Here is a 17,919-nt window from a genome sequence, read left to right on the forward strand (position 1 = left end):
CGCTCGCCACCATGAAAAAACCAAGACGAAGATGGACTGGTCGAAGAGCAGAAAAGTGTAGCCAAATCTGCCAAAGTGCACACACAATAATCTTTTCTGTGTTATTAAATATATCTCTTCAAGCATGATATGTCTTAAGACGATCGAACTCACCTATAAAAAGTATCGGAATGCACTCAAGTACATGAGAAAAGTCTCCATTGTCCCTTCGGGAATGTTTGTAGAAAAATACGCATAATAGTGAATATATTTTATAGACGCTACGATTGATTTCTTTACTCTTGTGTCGGACTTTAAAAATATCACATGAAAATATTTTTGTTTTAGGAGGTGAAGGAGCTGCCTTTCTCCAGTCTTACCCACATACTCAAAACATTTAAAAAAATATCTCTCCAAGCAAGTTGTGTCTTAAGACGTTCGAACTCGACTATAAAAAGTATCGGGATGCACTCATGGATATGTGAAAAATCTCCATTGTTCGTTCGGGAATGTTTGTAGAAAATACACATAATAGGGAATGTCTTTTATAGACGGATTGACTTCTTTACTCTTGTGTCGAACTTTGAAAATATCACTTGGAAATATTTTTGTTTACCCATAGACTCGAAACATTTTCATAAAAATTGGTCTGTACAATAACCCAAAAATTTGTACAAATTTGCACAAACTTTTACAAAATGCTGTTCGATAACTAACTTGTTCAGTAAAAGAGAACTGCAAGAACTTACAAATACTTTTTACTTGCGAAGTTATCTTTTTCTTCTTTATTTACATATTCGATTTTCGAATGCAATTATATACATACGTATTATACCTGTAACATTATAAATTCCATTTTGGTCTGTTTCGGCTTTCGCTGTATGTTATTAATCCATATCATATCCTTTCTTCCTCTAGTGACTCTTCCTTCAATTTTTGTTGGGATTCGAAGTTATCGAACAGGCCTATTGTTCACACTCATCAAAGACTGAGAGTATATCTCTGACACTTTTTACTCGGATTTTTTTAGTTAGAACACGATTTGAATAAAATAACGAAATGTATTTTGAAACTATTCAGTTTCGACTGTATGTATTTTATTCCATTAATATTCAAACAATAAACAATGGAACGTTGTTGGTGGCCATCACAGGTGGTGGTTTGTGGGGAAAAATAAATTGTTTAAAATATTGATGGCACCGCTATTAGGTGTGGTAAATTGGAAACATTTGTCAATTGTGTTATAGACGCCAGTACAATACAAATTATAATAGAAATGGAACATTTCCTTTTGTATTTTTTAAATACAATTACTCTGTTTAGCTTCGGGAACAAAGTTTTCCTTTATACATTTAACAGAAATTTAAAAAATATGTATGTAGTAGATTATTTCAGGCTCGGGAACAGAGCACATACGTTTTTGTTTTAATTTTATGAAACAATAGAAATATGTACCCTTTATCCATCATGCGGCACATGCACATTATACCTTTTAATACTGCTCAACTGAACCTAGCGTTTCCCCTTAGAATTGGAGATTTCTGAGTGAAATTGGACAATTTTGCAAAAAGTGTCTTTCAATTCCTTTCCTCTTCAGCAAAAATTTCAGTATATTTTCAGATTTTTTTGTTTGTTTTTTTTTTTTTATCTAATAAAATATAGAACAAAATTGCTTACTGTGGGCTTCGACGTAATATTCGCGATTTCATATTTAAAATCACTTATCTATAATTGTACTGTTCGATTTTCTTGATTTTTTTATTAAACTACTATTAATTACAAAAGTTTTAAGTCCCATTTGGTAGATCGCACAGAGGGGAAATTTGTGTTAAAAGTTGATCAAAAGCCCTAGAAAGCTCAGTTATAGTCCGATTTATATAACATTTTGCACAAAGCATATCTTCTTCATAAGGATTAATCCTATAGAAAATAATGAAAATCGGTCCAGATTTGGATGCAGCTTCCATATATATTTGCATCTGAATGAGATAAAAATGCACCAAAATCACTGAAATTTGACACATGCAACCTGAACTAGCCTAAAAAAACATTGAGCCAATTTTCAAACAAATCGGTACAGATGTATATGGGCAAATTTATTGAAAATTTAACATCGTTGAAGCCATGGTTTACCCGTTTATAACTCGCGAATAGTGGTTGTATATTATTAAATTTACATGCTTTTGGATAAAATGAAATGTTTTTAGACTTGGCAAAAAATATTGGCCTTCAAAGTTGATTTGCGTGGAAGCTGTGGCTATATTTATGTTAAAAAATGGGTAAAAATGGGTTGAAGCCAACCTGTATTTTTTTGTTTTCTCTCGATTTGTGATTAAACCACACTTATCACGATTTTCCCGTTAAAGTAAAAGTAGAAGGCAACTAAATAAGGATTATCTCACTAGTGTATAACTTCTCAAAATTTGATCTGCGTCTACCATTAAATGATGCTGACATTTTGAAGCCAGATTTTAAGTGTTTTTTGAAATTTTCTTATAATTTCGTTCCGCAAACAGGTTTTTCAAAAAATCATATACAGGATTGTAGAACTCGCTATTCTGAGTTATTTGATATATGTGTCGTGAATGTAGCCTACACAGCTTCAGAGAAATCTGTATCCAAATACGAAAATGTTGTGCGAACAAATTTCTAAAAATCATATATTTCGGGTCTAATTTGTACAATTGGCATTCGATTTACTCGTGCATGATTGCAAATTTTGGATTTTTACGTTGCGGATCTAATAAATCATTATTCGTTAAAATCCATCTACTAAAACGCGAGATAGGAAAAATTCCAAGGCAGGAAAATCACCTAATATTGTTTTTGAAAATATCGCGCATTTTATCGCGTATTCTGTCGGCCGCTTGCACTACTATGGAAAAACTAGTGCAGCATCTTCCCTTTTGCGGAAACAGAGATTTAAAAACTTCACTGATAAGGGAACTACATTCATTTTATCCCAAAAATAGTGTGTGATGCTACATCCACGGTTCTTGACTGATTGCCTTGAAATAGGTATATATAAATTGTATGAACTTTGCGCAAATTAGCGATGTTTTATAGGTTTTTTAATGCTAAGATGCAGCCGATACTACATCTTAGCGTCCAAATTATATTTCGAAAAATATATACAAATTAAAAGATATGGTCTTGCTGTACATGAAAATCACATGCGGACAAAACGATTTTGATAATTACGCGATTTACACATATTTTAATAATGCATATAAGTTAAAGCGGTTTATTTGAATTCTATTTCCGTTTAAGAAGTCTAATGATTTATTTCAACAACCCGATAACTTTCCTCAATGGGAAACCTTCTATGTGAATGTAGATAAAGCAAAATCCGCCCATTTCCTTGGGAGTTTCAAGAAAAATAAAAGAAGTACTCCTATAGAATTTTTACAATATTTTCGACTCTAGAATGCATGTGAAAACCATTATTCCAAACCAAAATTAGTTTTTTGTAACACAAATATGTGCTTATTTTGGCTATAAAATCCTAACTACTATCCCGATGATTATAAGTTTTGTCTCATTTGATTCCCCGTGAAGTTTTTATTTAAAACTGTTACTTTTTTTGTAATTTTTGACGGGTAAATGGACCTATATTTTCAAAAAATTCGTATTACATTTAAAATTTTGTCAATTTTTTGTAAATTCCGCGAATGCTGAGAAACATTTTACAAATATTATGCAATCTACTTAATGACGTCACTTCGTAATAACTTTTTAGTGACAATTGTGCTCAATAAAATAATTAGCGTTTTTATAATAATTTTTTCTTAAAAGCAGAAGTAAAACCGCGATAACATTTGTCCGCAACAACCAAAAATTTGCTCGCGAGCGGATTTGTACTGGGGAATTTTTTCTTAACCTATGTACAAAAAATCGTTAATGTAGCGCGAAAAGAAAAAATTCAATTTTTTGGAAATGGAATATGAAATAATTGGCAGTTTTGCCCATATATAGTCCCATATACATATATTTCATTCCAAATTTTATTTTTTGAAACTTACTTAAATTAAATTGTTCTCAATTCACATGAGAAAAGCCGTGAATGTTTCTGAATAATGCAAACATATTTGATAGGTGTTGGTTTAGTCTGATAAATAAGAGCCCCGGTTATAAGGCGGAGCAAAATTTAGTGTGAGTAAACCTTGCAATTAATTAAAAATATTTCATATTTTAGTTGAGAAAAATTAAATTTTTTCGGAATGGGGCAAATATGCGCAATTTTTTATGATTGAATCTGATATTTGAGACTCAAGCGCATAAAACATTAGAAGAAACTATGGTCGGGAAACGACGGGGAAATAGACTTTTTCACTATTGAAATTGTACACGCAGAAAAATTTATGTTAGAAATATGTTTGCATCCAAACAAATATATGTTTGGGACCGGTTGCAAACAAATATATGTTTGGGACCGGTTGCAAACAAATATATGTTTGGCTCCAAACAAATATATGTTTGCAACATTTTGTAACATATCTCAAATTGATATGTTTGGGTAAAACATATTTTTTATGTTAGAACATTTTTTTCATGGGTGGAGAAAGGATGTCTGTCAACGAGAGTAATAACAGTGCTCTCGCGGCTGTGGAAGCTGCTTTATAATAAAGAGTTGTGTGTATTGTATAATAGAAGACGTAGAAGCGAAGAAAGGGGCTTTCGTGGCATGTATGCGTCAAACTCGTGTGTTTCTTGTTTTGTTGTTGTTAACCAACGAAGAAGAAAAGAAGAAATGATATGAATTTTATTTTTTTCTTTCTTCAGTGTTTTAGTTGCCTTTGTAGAGTCAAGACGGTAAAGTGAGTGAATAAATCAGTGTTTTGTGTTTTCTCAAAGAAATTGTGTTTTTAGTAAATTAAATGCCCAATACATTTTATAATTGAATCGGAAAGTTGAATGGAATTATTTTATTGGACAAGGAAGAAATCGCATTTAATATTGGTAATTACATACATACTTATGTATATTTGAAATATGGCATATCCATATTTATTTATTACATTACATAATCATTTGATTCTAGATGCCGATTCCCCGCTGATGATTTCAACTAAGAGGACAATTTGTTTTATTTCACAACTAAGGAGAAGCGTTCAACTACGTTTCTATATATTTTTCCTTTTTAAAAGCGTGACTACAATTTATTTCAATCAGTTTTTCTTTCATTAAAGTGTGTTATGTATTTCTTTGGAATTTTGTATGTACCTATGTGTTTGTTGTTCTTTTGCCTTTTAATAAAAAACCACAACATTTGTGTGTATACTATAGAGATAGCCAGTGAGCTCTTACTGAGAGCAAGTGAGCACACATTTTAAAGTGTTTTACATTGAATTTTACGCTCCCTTGCTCTCAGTAAGCGCCCACTGGTGCATGTGTTTGTTTTTTTTTGTGCCTTTTGGGTTTGTATTTTTTTGCACCCAAACATATAAAATGTTTGCACCCAAACATAAAATTGTTTCCACCCAAACATATCTTTGTTTGCACCCAAACATATATATCTTTGCACCCAAACATAAATATCTTTGCACCCAAACATATATATGTTTGCACCCAAACATATATTTGTTTCCACTCAAACATATATATGTTTGCACCCAAACATATATTTGTTTCCACCCAAACATATATATGTTTGCAGACCCAAACATATATTATGTTTGGGACTGTTGCAAACATATATATGTTTGCTGCAAAATATGTTTGGGACATATGTTAGAGAGGCCGATTTTTTTTGCGTGTAGTAATCTTAAAAATTATCATTAAAAAATTTCATAAAGAGGATATGTATCACCATTATTAAAGATCAAAGATGTAAAATCAATCTGAAAATGTTAAATGCTAATCGAGTTCGGAGACTGTACAAAAACAATAAATATAAATTTAATAATAAATATAATTTTCGCGAAAATAATGTCATTTTAATGTTCACCTAATTTCTTAGTTTTCGAAAATTTACTTTTTGTTTTCAGTATGGCTGAGTTCAATCGACTGCTGCATTGGATTGGTTAATCTTACAAAGTCGAGGATGGTTATAGCAAATGTAGAAAAGAGTCTGGTGGCCGTTTATCAAAATTTTTTCATAAAAAAAACGATTTTCATATTTTGAGTTTTGAGCAACTTTAGGCCTATGTTTCCCCTCTGTGAATCGATTCGAATAATTACTATTGTTTTCTAAATTGTTTAAAACTTGTCAATAAAATGTCCCTTTATATCAGAGTGAAACATTTGTTATTTTACAAAAAAAAAATGAATAAAATGGGTATAAAAAGTTTCTTGCTGAAAAACAAGAAACAAGGGAACTGATGACGATCTGTGGCGAGATCTGAAACTATAGTCTTCCCTGCCTTACCCCTTGGTAAACATCGCCATTTTTTCCACTAATAAATTAAAGTTGTTTAAATAAAATATTAAAACAACGACTACGGGATTAAGTCTGACTATTTTCAAAAACAAAATAGAAGTCGTCATCCCAAATAAAAAACGCCAACCCTCCTAAATAAAAAATAAATTTTTTAAAATTTGTTTTGTTGTTTTATTTAGGAGTTTATCTTAGACATATTTTAGGTGCCCCCGGTGGATACCAGCCTTGCACGCTATATTTCGTGGATTCGATTCTCCGGCCAGGCAACATCAAATTTTCAACGGAGGCAAAATACCGCTCAGTAATGGTGGCGAAATTTCCTGAGTATTTCAGCCATGTAAAACTTCTCTACAAGTGGTGTCTTAAGACACGCCATTCGGACTCGGCCATGAACAGTAGGTCCCATATCATTGATCTAATATGAATTGGGGTGTACTCATTGATATGAGAGAAGTCTCCCTTGTCCCATCGGGGATGTTTGTGAAACAATTATTATTATCTTAAACATCTTAAAAACGGCTTCTTTTTTCGATTTTGAAAATAGATTAGCAATTATTGTACCAGCTGGACAGTAAGGCAACTAAATTGGTAATCAAATAACTACAGCTTGGGAATTATATGAATGGGCATCCGAACTGAATAATCTACCAAATATTAAAGTGATTTTTTCTCCAGAAGATTATTAATTAAATACGAAAGATGATTTGAATTTGAAATATGAAATGAACTGTTGCGTACGCCCAAAAACGTCATTCCGTAATATCCACTAATCATGGTATAATAATTGGTAAACCATTTTCAAAATCGAAAAATGGAGAAGTTCTTAAGTTCCTAAATAATACAACAAAACATATGTTAATAATTTTTTTTTATTATTGGGAAAAATAACACGAATTTCACACTGATATAAAGAAAAAAAATTTTAAAAATTAGAAAAAATGGGACTTAAAATTTTTGTACATTTTTATTACAAAAAAAAATCAAGAAAGAGTACAATCATTGATAAAAATTGATTTTAAATAATACCGCCAAAAATTATGTAATTTTGAGCTTATGAGAAGAAGTTATGAGTATTTCTTTTCATATACATATGTAGTTTTTACAGAATTCGACCTTTTCAAGGCACGATATCTCTGGAACCGTTAATCAAAAATCTGAAAATACCAATCACCAAAGCAAAAAATAAAGGAAATCAAAAAACACTTTTTGCAAAAGTTTCGGATTTTACTCCGAAATCCCCTATTGCATGCAAATACCATTAAAAGAACTCTGAAAAACAGTTTCCTATTTTGATTTTTTTTTTACCTTTTTCCCAAGACAAATTGAACAGGTAGCGGTATCTACAAATTTTGAATATGTTATGTCAACATTTTCTTTATGTTGTTGGAGAAATTACAACGAAAATAATATTGTTTCAAACCTACCTATTCAATATGCCTTGGTTTTTCCTTTATACATTTGACAGAAATTTCAAAAATAGTAGATTCTCACAGAGGGAAAAATTCGATTTGAAATCAACACCGTAAGGTGTCAACATAAGCACAGGTGTGTTCAATTTTTTTTACCACGGCTATTGTCATTTTTTAATCTGACCGCTAATGGTATCAATATGAGCACATGTATGCTCAATTTTTAATATTTTGACCACAAACGTGGAATAGTTGTATTCTCGCATAAATCATCATCTGTCTGACTTAAAATGTAAAATAGTAAGTGACTGTCATATTAAGTTTTTATTCTTGTTTTGTTCATTTTATGTCATCCCATGACTTATGCACGAAAGCCAAACGCTTTATGTTTCCCCAACCCTCCTAATCCTCACTAGGACAAGGACATTCATTCATGCGTGTAATGATGATTAATTAAATAAAAAAAATATGTAGAGCAGGCCTCCGTTATAAAAATTATGGTTATGGCATTCTAATAAGCCATTCATTCCATCATAGAGAATATTATCTTCAAATCTCTGTCATAACTTTTCTTCAGTTATTATAAAATTATTTTGGGTATGGGTTAACATGTTTAAAATCCAAACGGCACGCAATATCACAATTTGTAGAGATTCGGATTGTTGAAGATGGGTTTGAAGGACATTTCGCTCACCATCATGCCCAGCAAACAAAAGTCGTAATACCTCAAATTTTTTTAATAACCAAGAAAATAACTTATTTTGAGTTGATTACAACATTCGTTTGGTCAGAACGGAACTCCAAACTTTTAACATCTCCATGATGGTAATGATTATAGTAAAGCCAGCGGGAAATAAGTCCAGATAGCGTGTAGAAATCACATAACATTTAAATAAAAATTAAAATGTGCAAATAGTTGGTGTGACAGAAGCTCTTGTGATATCTAGAAGAAGAAAAAACATATGAATGATGTTTGTTTGTAAAATGACCAACCCATATGTACATATGTGAGAGAAGGGGTGGGGAATTGGGGACTCCTTGTGGTGAATCAGAATCAGTTATCCTGAAGTGAACATGACACTATTATTTGTACTTAAGTTAATTGTCATTCTTTGTAGTGTAAAGTTAAAATAAAAACATTGTTATAATGTCAGAATTTGTTTAGTTTATATTAAATCACACGCTTCCCCTACCAGATTTAGTGCCTGTTTGTTTGAGTGTGGTACCGCACATCATTATTTATTTAAACAAAGTTGAGCATTTGTCATAATACAAATTTACTCATTGGACATTATTTGAAAGAGTGAATGAATTCCTTTTCATATTTAGACATTGAAAAACCTTATAGCCTGAGAATAAACATATCCTATTTTATCCACAAAAACTTATCGGAAGTAATGGACAGAAATAGCTAAACTGAAGTAATTGTTATACTTGTGTGATGTCACTGAACTTTTAAATAAACAAACATTTTTATGAGTATTTTTTGCGAAAATTCGCATTACATTGTGTGCCCACATTTGGAAACTCTAAAATTAAAAACATTAAAATTCTCCTAAAACTAAACACGTGATGGAATTATTCACATTTATTAACCCCACGGCCCATTTAAAGTCTGTTAACCTCCCACTTGCCACATAAAAAAGCAACAACAACAAAACGCCACAAAATGCATGAATGAAGAGTTCACGCAGTCAGTTTTTCACAACAGACATAGGGTAAGTGCTCCTAACTCCGGCATGTACCAGTAGTCGGCACCTTTCGTATTTGAGTTCAAATAACTCATAATTACTATAACAAAATATGAAAATGATCTTAAAAATGTTTCAGGAATATTGTCAGCTAACTCTGTGTAAAATTTCATTGAGCTAAGACCACTTATTATATCGGAATTTAACTTTTTGGTGGTAGGTGTTTTTCACCACAACCGAAAATGCATGTCTCTTAAGAAAAAATTAGTGGAGACGTCAACATAATAATGTCTGTAATTATATTAAAATTAAAAAAAAAAATACAAAATTGTTGTTGTGTTCGTAGAGAATAGTCAAAAGAACACTTTAGAAAAACAAATTATTAAAAAATTATTTTAATTCTGGAATTTTTGCCGATGCCGACTTTAGGGACAACAAAATGTATAGTTTGCCAGAAGTCGGCATGAGACTGAAAACACGCGATTTGTCCGTTATTTTTAGCTAAAAATTGTACAAAAATTTTAAACTCATATTTTAAAGTCTAATTAATAAAAATAGTTTGATTAAAATAATGACTTTTTAGTGATTTTAGGCATGGTTTGAAGTGCGTACATTTGTGTCATGCCGGCAATTGGGTAATAGTTGACGACTATAGCACCAACTAATTTATTTAAGCAATGTATTTACAATTCCCTACTTTTATGATGCACAATTATTTGGAATATGAACTAATACTGCAGATACTATTGACCTTTCAAACAATTTAGTTTATGTTTAAAACAAATCTAAAACGAACAATTTTAAATGAATTCCAAATGTAAACAAAATCGTTATTTTATTTACTTTTTAAAAGCAATATCTGTTAAAATATGTATTATTTGTGTAAAAGTATGCTTTTTGTTATTTAAAATAATCAAAAAGAACATTTATATACTAAAACACAAGGTGCCGACTATTGGAACATGTTATGCCGACTATTGGAAAATGGTGCCGACTACTAGCAAAAAAGCACTATTCTAACAAATTCGCAAATTTCACAAGTTTTAAAAGAAATAATTCAACATTTCTTTATGTCATCGGAAAGTAAACTAAATTTCGAAGCCAATAAGCTTTATTTCATTGCATTTGATCAAATTGTCTCGGAATGGCGAAGGATTGAAGTTAGGCAAACTCTTAAAGTGCCGACTATTGGTACACTTACCCTAGTTCACGATTTTCTTTATTTTTTTTTTCAACAAATTATATTGTTTGCCAAATGGGAGAGAACGAAAACAAAAATTAGACGTAGATAATTAATGGATTTGCCATAGAATTGTGAACATGGAATATACAACGCGAACATGTGTACTTTTTAATAAAATGTGGAATTAATGTATTTTGTTAAATGTCACATCAGTGCGAAAAGAAAACGTTTAGTGCTGCTTGAAAATTAATTACAGAAGCTTTACTCATTATTCGATGCATGTAAATTACTGTAAAATATTATTTTCCGTATTCGAATTCAAGAAGGGGATTTTTAAAAGAAACCAGACACTTTTGCAAAATGAGGCATTTGATTTTCTTTATTTTTTGCTGCCTTGATGCTGGTCATCTTCAAAATATTGCAGCATATTTTTAGTTTTTTTTTTTTTTTTTTTTTGACTGTCAATTCCTGAGATATCGCACCTTAAAAATTCGAATTCTGTAAAAACTATAGGCAAAGAAATACTCATAACTTCTTTAATACGAGGGCTGAACGATAACAATCTGGCCTAACAATGAAAACGCGAATATCTACCATCAAAAACGCTTTTATTGTTTTCTTAAGTAGTCTCCATCATGATTTATACACTTTTTCGTGAGCTCAAACCTATTGGCGAAGCACTTTCTACACTCCGATTGAGACACCTGCAAAACATGGTTTTTAAACGCTTTTACAGCATCTTCAGGCAAAATATCATTGACCACGCCTTTTTTCCTAAACTTAGCGTTATATATTTGTTAGCTGTTGTTTTAGCTTATTTATGAGATGACATGTCTTCAGTCAAATCAAATGAGGATTATTTTCGTAGAGTATTTCGACCTTCTAACTCGCTTCGTTCAATGTCCTATTCGTCCCTTATTTAAAGAACCGCTATAAAAGTACCACAAGATGATCCTTCGGGATTCTTAATATACTCACCAAGGCCTTTCATCCCCAAAAGGAATTATCTCTGCCCCAGATTTTCACCTCCATTTTGTGTCACAGTGTCACCAATTTAGTTGGATTATTGTCCGACTGGTAGAATAATTGCTAATCCATTTGCAACATCGACAAATAACCGAACTTAACGCCTTTCTTACTTATTTTATATTGTCTTCCCAACATCAGTTCAGATTTAGACATGGACTCTCAACTTAAATTTCCATCTTGGGAATTAAAGCAAAAATGTACGCAACTTTAGTTTATTTTTTATACCCTCCACCATAATATGGAGGGTATAATTAAATATGCATTCCGTTTGTAACACATCGAAATATTCATCGGAGACCCTACAAATTATATATATTTTTGTCAGGGTAAAATTCTAAATTCGATATAACCAGGTCCGTCTGTCCGTTCGTCTGTTGAAAACAAGATACAGCTCGCAATTTTTAAGATAGAGCTTTGTATTTAGATATAGAAGTTTCCATTACTCCTAGGATGTTTGATATTGCAAACAGGCTATTTCGGTCCACGTTTGATATAGCCCCCATAGAACGGTACCATCCAATTGGTATTTTTAAAGTTTTTAGCCTGATTATCACACCGAAATTGCTGAAATTTAGTACTTACTCTTCGTTGGGGCTACAAAGCTTTCCCCCAGAAATTTGTTTTGTTAGGTCTACGCCTTCATATAGTCCCATAGAAAGGTACCTCCCGATTTCAAGTATTTTGAAGGTTGTGGCCTCAATATTCCACCAAAATGGCTGAAATTTGGTATTTAGTATTTCATTTGGGGTATAACACTTTCCGTATTCAATTTGTCGGTATAGGTTCACGCCTTCATATAGCCCCCATAGAAGCGTACCTTTCGAATTTCCATATTTTTAAGGTTGTGGTCTCAGTATTCCACCGAAATGGCTGAAATTTGGTATCTAATCTTCGATGGGGGTACAAAACGTTCCTTCAGAAATCTGTCGGTACAGGTCTACACAATAATATAGCCAGCACAGATCGGTGCCTCCGGATTTTCGGTATTTTGAAGGTTGCGGCCTCAATAATCCATCGAAGTGGTTAAAATTTGGTATTTACTCGTCGTTGATGGTACTTAATTTCCCCCTAAATTTGTTGGTATAGGTCCACGCCTTCATGTAGGCCCCATAAAACGGTACCTTCGGATTTTCGGTATTTTGAAGATTGTGGCTTCAGTATACCACCGAAATAGCTCAAAATTTGGTATTTAATCTTCGTTGGGGGTATTAAATATTCACCTCTAAATTAGTTGCTGTAGGTCCATGCCTTCATGTATACCCCATAGAATGGTCCCTTCGGATTTTTGGTATTTTGAAGGTTGTGGCCATAACAACCCACCGAAATGGCAGAAATTTGGTATTTAGTCTTCGTTGGTGGTATTCAACTGTTCCCCCTAAATTTGTCGGTATAACAATTTCGGCCCTGCCGAACTTTACGCCGTTCTTACTAATTTTATTTTATAACAAAATGTTGAAAATTTAATGAGTGTATAAATGTTCAAAATTTTGTTATTAAATAAAACAAGAAGAAATGATGTAGCTCTATGTAGGGACCTTCAAACTGATTTGCTTGTAGGGATCTCCAACAAATGCTAGTAAAATGGAACGAATGGAGTTTTTTCCCCAGTCCGTGTTCAGTACACACCACAGTGTAAGACTTCAAATATTTCTTTTGTATTTAATATTTGCATATTGAATATGAAGTAAATTCAGCATTATTATGATTATTATTTTTTTTTCGGAAAAAAAATTATTTCCTGTTAAGGAATTTCGTTTTGTTTAAATCTCTAATAGCAATAAAATATACACGATTCACAGATTGCAAATGACACCCATAAAACAATACTTAAAACAAATTTAAGCTCTTAAGTTACCATGTTCTTGGTCACCTCCATTCAAGCGAAAATATTTTTATTCAGTTTCAATGGCCAATGCATTCCAGTTTTCGTCGTTGTTGTTGTTAGGTGTGCAATAGTTGCTTCAAGACCAACAACATTTGAATTTCTTTTTACGGACGAATGAATGAACCATGTTTGGTTGTCGTTCATTAACCTGACACCCATTTTCCTATGCTGGACAGTGGTTAAAAACCAAATGCATACATATGTTTTGGAATGAAAAACTTAATTTTTAATTAATTTCTCGTTGGAATCGACCTTAATGACCAATGATGCAAGTGAAAAAGGAAAGCCGTAGATTCGAACCCACACAACCACCACCATGTGACATGCATGTCTCGCAGAAAAACTTAATTGTTAATTTTTTTGTAGAAAATAAGCTCTTTTCCAGAACTAAAAAAGTTTTTCAATTTTTACCACTTTTGCACATTTTTTATGAAAGTCGTTTACCACTTTTGCCTGTTAGATATTATGAAGATATTATTTATCGTTCTCTTCACTGAATCGTTCAACTCAACTAGTCCGTTCAAGAACTATAATACTCTGCTGATCGAATACAGAATTCATTATCAGCCCAATCATAAATATCAATTCCCCGCGAGCTTTCTTCCTCTTTCCTTTAAGTTGAATTATTCCGAAATCATTATTAAAGAACTAATCTAAAAATTCCTTATATTATATGGATGACACTGTGCAAAAGCAAAAAAAAATATATACCTACCTATGTACATATATAAAAACAAACAACAACCTGTAATCGCAACCAAAGAACCCTGCCAATGACGCTACCGTGCAAAGCAAAAACATATGTACTCGTATATAAAAAACAACAAAAACAGTTGTTGTCGGCTTAACTTTTGTTATTGTTTATTATTTGGTCATATTTCAGTATTTCATAGTAATTAACGCTTTGAGGAGAAAAAATAGGTAATTCAAAGGTGGTTTACATTTGGCGACTGGAGACATAGAGGAGACAATGTTGAAAGTGGGACACCATTTAGAACAGACGATTATAACAGTTATGAAATTTCACACAACGAAACTTTTAAAATTGTTATACTGATGAGTTATTTAAAACTGGTTTTTATACCCTCCACCATAGGATGGGGGTATATTAAGTTTGTCACTACGTTTGTAACTTCTCGAAATAATGATTGTAGACCCCACAAAGTATATATATTCTTGATCAGCGTGCAATTCTACATCGATATAGCCATGTCCGTCCGTATGTCCGTCTGTGGAAATCACTCTAGCGTCCGAACGGATTGACGTAGGTTGATGAAATTTTGGGAAAATACGTTATATTTACGTAGGATTTTTGGTATTGAAAGCGGGCTATGTAGGTCCACGCTTTCGTATAGCCCCCATACAAAATGACGCGTGACGCGTCGTCGTTTTAAGGAATTTTTAAGATATTTGGCCCATTTTACCACCGAATTGGTTGTAATTTGGTACTTTGTGTCTCCAGAGGCCAAAAAATATTCCTACCAAAGATGGGTTATATAGGTCCACGTTTTGGTATAGCCCCCATATAAGGTCCCATATAAAGTACGGGTCATGTTAATATATTTTGAATGTATTAGACCCATTTGACCACAGAATTGGTTGTAATTTGGTATTTTGTGTCTTCGGAGGCCAGAAAACATTCCTACCAAAGTTGGGTTATATAGGTTCACGTTTTGGTATAGCCCCCATATAAGGCCCCTTATAAAGTACGCGTCATTTTAATATATTTTGAATGTATTAGACCCATTTGACCAAAGAATCGCTTGTAACTTTGTATTTTGTGTTTCCAGAGGCTAAGAAAAATTTCTACCATAAAAGTTTATATAGGTCCACCTTTTGATATAGCCCCCATAATACAATATCTCCCGATTTTCGATATTTTGAACGTTTTAGCCTCATTATCACACCGAGATGGCTGAAATTTGGTATTTAGTCTTCTTTAGGCGTATAAAACTTTCCCCCAGAAATTTGTAGTTATAGGTCCACGCCATCATATAGCCCCCATAGAACGGTACCTTCCGAATTTCGGTATTTTGAAGGTTGTGGCCACATTAATCCACCGAAATGGCTGAAATTTGTGGTGGAGGGTATAAAAAGTTCGGCCAGACCGAACTTAACGCTTTTCTTACTTTTTTGTTTTTTTTTTTTTATAAACAAAACATTGTTTGATTTCATGACAATTAAATATTGTCTTGGAAGATAGATGTTTTTCGTTGTTGTTATTACTGTTTTTGAGCTGATGTCAGTAATATTATATAAGATTATTAGATTATTTTTTATTGTTGTTGTAGTTATTTTTTTTTTTTGTATTATTATAAATTGGCTATTCACTGTCACGATCACTATGTGAATTTTTTTCTATTTGTATTAATATTTTCAATAATTTTTTATTAGCCGTTACGGATGTGTGTGTGTGTGTTTGGCTCTGAGTGTAAATAATTAAATTTTTTCTCATACATTCTTTATTTCGCCGCCAATGAATAAAAAGTAGACAATTAAGAAAGGGTATGGAATGTAGAAAATGAACGGGTAAGATCCTTTTTATTTTGGTCACAGTTTCATTTTTTTAGATTTTGACGATTTAAGAAAAAGCGTCCTCAAACAATGTTATGTATTGATTTTTGGATCGAAATTAATATTAAAGTCCCAAATAAATATACTGGACCCTACCTGACACTCATTCATTCAAATACGGTCGTACTTCTTTATAACGAACACATCGATGGCAACTAATCCATCAATATCTTTTACGTGTTGGGAGAAATGAGAATGAAGATAAATGTCTACAGAAACGTTCAAAGGAACATTAAAGCTGTGTTCCTTTACTTACCTGAGGTTACCATTTTTGCCATTTGTTACCATTTTTAACCTGCAAAGCGTTCCTTAACCCCGAAAAGTGGCAAAACTGGAAGCAATTTTTAAGAGAGTGAGAGTGGAGAGAGAGCGAAAATGGCTTTCTCTTCTACCACAGGCTACCAGCAAAATTTCTGCAGGTAAAAAATGACAGAACTAATTTTTCGACTTTTGTTTGACGATTATTTCACAATGAAAAAGAAAATGGACAAAAAACCGAAGAAAAAGTCGAACGCTGACAAAACTAAATTAAAAACTGTGAATAAAAGACGAAAATCGATTTTTTATGTTTCTTTTTGACATTGCTGCCAGATCTACCATTTTTCCGTTCCTTTACTTTTCTGGTAAAATGTTCATGAGAGAGCAATTTTGAGCAATTTTGCCACTTTTTTCTTTTACCACCCTTACCATTAAAAAAGTAAAGGAACAAAGCTTAACAATCCAGCGTGATGAAAGCAATTATAACAATAACGCGGCATAAAACACATTTAATTTTGTAATTTGATCATTTTCTATTCTTCCAGGATAGTGGGTGGATATTTGCCGATTCCTGCAATGCTATTTTAATGATTTTATTACGCCTTCGGTACGTGGGTTGTAAAACAGATTTGAAATTGGGTGGTAAAAACTAGACTTAATTGACCACCCACATGTGAGCTTGGTTTTTTGTCGTTGTTTGGATTTGAAAAAATATTCATACAACATATCAAGAGAAAATGTCATTCTTCGTATGGCTCGACGTTATAACCGATAGCAAAATTCAAATATTTCACAAAAAAACCGACGTTACAACCGATATGACGTTATAAACGACGACTTTATAAGTGATTTCGACTGTAATTCTTCGTTCTCAGTAGCTACATTATAGAGAAGTTCGACTGTATATTTTTTATCTGAGATGTTTTTTTTTTAAATTCTAACGGCGCACATACGGGTAATATGGGCCAAAAGTTGATCAAAAGTCAACATATAAAAATCGCGTTTTTAAAAACAAACTATTGGTAAACAGTCACCTGACCCTTTTCCCCATTCGCTATGACCATCCGCAACTATCTGCGGTTAACCAATCCAAAGCAGCAGCCGATTGAACTCAGCTATAAAGTACATGTTCAAATATTATAAAATGAAGTGAACATTGAAATAAAAATATTTTCGCGAAAATTTATAATTTTCAAGGTTTTTTGTTTTTGTATATTCTCCGTACAAGATAAGCTTATAAAAGTTCCAAATTGTTTTTGCAGCTTCACTCTTTAATAATGGTGGTACGTCTCTTCCTTCATGCATATTTTTTATGATAATTTTTAAGATAACTCAAATTTCAAAAGTGAAAAAGTGCATGATGCGAACGTTTGCGGACCATAATTACTTTTGGTGATTTATGCACTGAAGTCTCCAACATTAGATCCAATCATAATATATTGCGCATATTTGCGCCATTCCAGCGTTCGCCGAATCTACTTATTTTATTTGTACTCATGTGTATTACAGCTCATAAAAATCGCCAAAGATAA

The 17,919-nt window shown here is 32.5% G+C and overlaps 1 protein-coding gene across 4 annotated transcripts in view; it reads right to left on the reverse strand.

The window, feature by feature from the left end:
• Mipp1 (Multiple inositol polyphosphate phosphatase 1) overlaps window positions 1–17,919 on the reverse strand; it is a 99,060-nt gene that overhangs the window by 68,856 nt on the left and 12,285 nt on the right. Inside the window, exon 1 of one of the 4 annotated variants that reach the window (XM_073983162.1) lies at window positions 815–1,065. The exons of the other annotated variants lie outside the window; for them this stretch is intronic. The gene's annotated coding sequence lies outside the window, so the exon portion shown is untranslated. Of the gene's footprint in view, window positions 1–814; window positions 1,066–17,919 lie in introns of those variants that run through there. 4 annotated transcript variants of the gene reach the window in all.

This window comes from Musca autumnalis, unplaced genomic scaffold, assembly GCF_047663935.1.
Source record: "Musca autumnalis isolate F117 unplaced genomic scaffold, ASM4766393v1 scaffold_4, whole genome shotgun sequence".
In the NCBI taxonomy this organism is placed as follows: Eukaryota; Metazoa; Arthropoda; class Insecta; order Diptera; family Muscidae; genus Musca; species Musca autumnalis.